General features: G+C 42.9%; 1 long non-coding RNA gene across 3 annotated transcripts in view; it reads right to left on the reverse strand.

Moving 5' to 3' along the window:
- The window catches only part of LOC105000227, a 127,559-nt gene extending 123,111 nt beyond the window's left edge, over positions 1-4,448 (reverse strand). For all 3 annotated transcript variants that reach the window (XR_826704.1, XR_826703.1, XR_826702.1), the window contains exon 1: positions 4,253-4,448. This is a non-coding gene — a long non-coding RNA (uncharacterized LOC105000227). The remainder of the gene's footprint in view (positions 1-4,252) is intronic.
- Between the last annotated feature and the right edge of the window lie 308 nt (positions 4,449-4,756).

Here is a 4,756-nt window from a genome sequence, read left to right on the forward strand (position 1 = left end):
CATTTCCGACTCTGTGCGACCCCATAGACGGCAGCCCACCAGGCTCCCCCGTCCCTGGGATTCTCCAGGCAAGAACACTGGAGTGGGTTGCCATTTCCTTCTCCAATGCATGAAAGTGAAAAGTGAAAGTGAAGTTGCTCAGTAGGAAAGACCATTGATTGACACCAACTTTGACAGGAATCAGATGTTGGAATTATGTGAGAAGGCTTTAAAGTAGCCATAATAAAAATGCTTCAACAATCCAGTACATATCCTCTTGAAACAAATGAAAAAGTAGAAAATCTCAACAAAGAGATAATGTCAATTCTCTTCAGAAGTGTGTTGAGTATATTACTACATTGAATAGTATATTATTCAGTGGATAATGTAGATTTCTCCAAAGCAAAATCTTTGCAGTAAATGTAACAGTAAACATAGTCAAAGTAGGGGCTTCCCTGGTGGCTCAGTTGGTAAGGAATTTGCACAATTCCTCCTGCAATGCAGGAGACGAGGGTTCAATCCCTGAGACGGGAAGATCCCTTGGGAAAGGGAATGGCAACCCACTCCAGTATTCTTGCCTGGAGAATTCCATGGACAGAGGAGCCCTGTCCATGAGGTCACAAAGAGTAGGACAAGACTGAGCGACTAACATACACACACCCACACACACACACACACACACACCACAGTCAAGGTAATGTGACATAGATAGTTTAATCAAGTGCAATCAATGTCCAGAATAAAAGAAATAATGTTTTAAGGGTCAACAAAGGCATACCTGCTATCTGTACTTTTTTGAAATTCCTATTTTTAGAGTACCAGTGTTAGAAAAAGAGGAATGACTTCAAAGTTATATTAATGTAAGCAACTTGATTCCTGTCTTAAGGGCATTGCCAAGAATTTAGCAAAAAGATCAAATGTCAGAAGTCTCTAACAAACAGCAGCAATGCTATCCAGCTACTGCTCTACAACAGAACTGAAGCATTGCAGAGACATGTAAATGGTTCCCTGAGCTATTTTGTGTATTACCAGTGGTCATGTATGGAAGTGAGAGTTGGACTGTGAAGAAAGCTGAGTGCGGAAGAATTGATGCCTTTGAACTGTGGTGTTGGAGAAGACTCTTGTGAGTCCCTTGGACTGCAAGGAGATCCAACCATTCCATCCTAAGGGAGACCAGTTCTGGGTGTTCATTGTAAGGACTGATGCTGAGGCTGAAACTCCAATACTTTGTCCACCTCATCCGAAGAGTTGACTCATTGGAAAAGACCCTGATGCTGGGAGGGATTGGGGGCAGGAGGAGAAGGGGACAACAGAGGATGAGATGGCTGGATGGCATCACTGACTCGATGCACATGAGTTTGGGTGAACTCCAGGAGTTGGTGATGGACAGGGAGGCCTGGTGTGCTGCGATTCATGGGGTTGCAAAGAGTTGGACACGACTGAGCGACTAAACTGAACTGAACTGAACTGATGCCTAGTGGAAGCAAAATGTAAAGACAGTATAAACGTAGTGTCTAGGTCCCCATCTGGTAAGAAGACCTGTGCTAAGAAGAGTTGTATGCTCATGCTTAGTCACTCAGTCATGTTCGACTCTTTGTGACCTCATGAACTATAGCCTGCCGGGCTCCTCTGTCCATGGAGCTTTCCATGCAAGAATACTGGAGTGGGTTGCCATTTCCTCCTCCAGGGCATCTTCTCTGCCTAGGGATCAAGCTCGTGTCTTCTGTGGCTCCTGCATTGGCGGGCAGATTCTTTACCACTGAGCCACCTAGAAAGCCCCATTTGGTCATTATAGGAATGATTAAAACAGACATTTCCACTCTGGAAGTTTTCCGAGCCCTACTAGATGTTAGAATACCAATAATTACTGTACAAGTTTATTATGTTCTTATTATGTACCAGACACTGTGATAAACCTTTATTTGTGTTTTCTAATTAATGCATATAGCAACTCTCATGGTATTATTATCCCAATTTTATATATGAGGCCAGAAGGCTTGCTTAAGAAAACTCTCACAGTTACACATAGCAACTCTCAAATATTATTATTCCAATTTTACATATGAGGCCAGAAAACTTACTTAAGAAAACCCTAACTTCTTATTGAAGCCAACTTCCTATTACTCTCTAACTGCATTCCTTCAGCTAAACACAGCTCCATTTTAAATTCATGATACTGAACTTTAAGGGATTTCTTGATGTGCCAGCATTCATATTATATTTTCTTAGGTCATTAACTTTTATACCTGTAGGCAACTATTCACAACTTTGCCTAAAATTTCCAACCCCTCCCTCATATCCTTGCTCTCAGTCAATTACTTTACCTTCTATTATACTGAGAAAATAGTCAGAAGAGAAATTCTGAACCTTCACACTCTGCGTTCTCTCTTGTCACTATAGATGAACTGTGTGCTCTGTGTTCCTGTCTCAGGCAACCTTTCTTGTGCCTCAGATTCCACCCTCTCCTTGTCCAGAGCATCCTTCATCAAGTCCCCCATTTCTGGTCTGCATTATTATTTTTTCTTTTCATTGTATCATACCTATCAGCATACAAACTTGCTGTTATTCTCCCACCTCAATATTGCCTTCTCCGATAAAACAAAATAAATGATCACAAAAGTAAAATTTCTCTTCCCTCCCTAGCCACTAACTGTATATTGTTACCTTTATAGCAAAATTCATTTGTCTAAACTTGCTCTCTATGGCACCCTACTCCAGTGTTTTTGCCTGGAAAATCCCATGGACGGAAGAGCCTGGTAGGCTGCAGTCCTTGGGGTCGCTAAGAGTCAGACATGACTGAGAGACTTCACTTTCACTTTTCACTTTCATGCATTGGAGAAGGAAATGGCAACCCACTCCAGTGTTCTTGCCAGGAGAATCCCAGGGACGGGGGAGCCTGGTGGGCTGCCGTCTACGTGGTTGCACAGAGTTGGACACGACTGAAGAGACTTAGCAGCAGCAGCTCTCTCTGGGGCTTCCTAGGTGGCGCTAGTGGTAAAGAATCCACCTGCCAATGCAAGAGATGAGGGCTGGATCTCTGGGTTGGGAAGATCTCCCGGAGTAGGAACTGGCAACCCACTCCAGTATTCTTGCCTGGGAAAACCCATGGACAGAGGAGACTGGCAGGCTACAGTCCATGGGACCGCAAAGAGTCGGACACGACTGAGCCACTGAGTACAGAGCTCTCTCAAGTTCTTCTCATTCTCTTTAAAACACACTCTACACAGATCTTGCTACCCTGACCCTAATTAAGCTATTCTTGCCAAGGTCACCAGTGACCTCCACATTGCTAAATTCAATGGTCAATTCTTAGTCCTGTTTGCACCTGACTTTTCAGCAGCATCTGACACAGTGAATCACTCTCCCTCGTTGGTATACATTCCTCCATTGGCTTCCTGTGGTTCTCCTCCTACCTCCTAACTGCTCCTTCTGCTTTTCTGGTTCCTCATCATCTATCCAACATTCCTAACAGTAGAGTGTCCAAGACCCAGGTCTCAGTCCTCTTCTTTTCTTGATCTTCTTTTACTCCCTCAGTGATCTCATCTCCTGGTTCTAGCTATCTTTTTTCTGCTAATGACTTTCAAATTCTTATCTCTAGCCTATGTTACTCTCCTGCATTCCAGACTCAAATAACCAACCGCCTACTCTCTTTCTCCCTTTGAGATATCAGAGTTAGTATGTACAAAATCAAATTTCTGATCTTCTTCCCATATTGGCCACAGTTCTGGCAAGAAACAGGTTGTAGTTGTTTAGTTGGTAAGCTGTGTCTGACCCTTTTGCAACCCCATGGACTGTAGCCCGCCAGGCTCCTCTGTCCATAGAATTTCCCAGGCAAGAATACTGGAGTGGGTTGCCATTTCCTTCTCCAAGGGATCTTCCTGATCCAGGGATTGAATCCACATTTCCTACATTGGCAAGCAGATTCATTACCACTGAGCTACCAGGGAAGCCCAAAAACAGGCAACACACTTAATTTTGGTAATTTGAGGCCATTTTAATAAAGGAGCTGTTTACAGGATGTAGGGAAGCCACAAAGATATCACAATACTCCAGTGTAACAAAGGCAGTACTGTCCCATCAACTCTGAAGGATAAAGGAATAAACGGAGGAAGCAGTGGTTACTGGGGTGCAGAGGGAGAGGAAGAGAGACAGAAATAGAGAGACAGGTAGAAGGTCAGCTGAAAGGAGCTGTGACCCTTGTTGGAGGCGTATGTGTTTAAAGTAACTCCTCCGACCCTTAAATCTCTTAGTATTTCCAATTAGCTGAACATACCTGGAAAGCCAAAGTGCAGAACTGAGGAGCTCTGTAGAAGTCAGTCTCGTGGGGCACAGAACAAAACGAAGAAGGCTAGACAGTGAATCTAACAGGGGCAAATAAAAAGATATCCTGCCCACCCCCAAAGCAACTCCACCTAGGGTCTTTCCCTCTGTCAGCTGATGGAAAAGCCCTTCTGCTTTTTGCTCCAAGAAAAAAACAAGGAGTCATCTTTGATTCTCTCACTTTGAATCTATCAGCCAATCTATCTCATTGACTCTACTGTCCAAACGTATTCAGACTGCTTTCATTTGTCTTAAGTGAATATTTTCTAAAATATCATTTTAATTTCTTTAGTGATTTTTATCACTGTATTTTTGAGTTATTTCCTTAGTGGTTGTTCTGGGGCTTACCTTATTAGAACTAGTTTGAGATTTATACTGATTTAATTTCTATGAACTATAGAAACATTACTTCTATTAGATCTGTTCTCTTTCTCCGTTTTTGGTGATATTATTGTTA

Source organism: Bison bison, unplaced genomic scaffold, assembly GCF_000754665.1.
Source record: "Bison bison bison isolate TAMUID 2011002044 unplaced genomic scaffold, Bison_UMD1.0 scf7180017864370, whole genome shotgun sequence".
Lineage (NCBI taxonomy): Eukaryota > Metazoa > Chordata > Mammalia > Artiodactyla > Bovidae > Bison > Bison bison.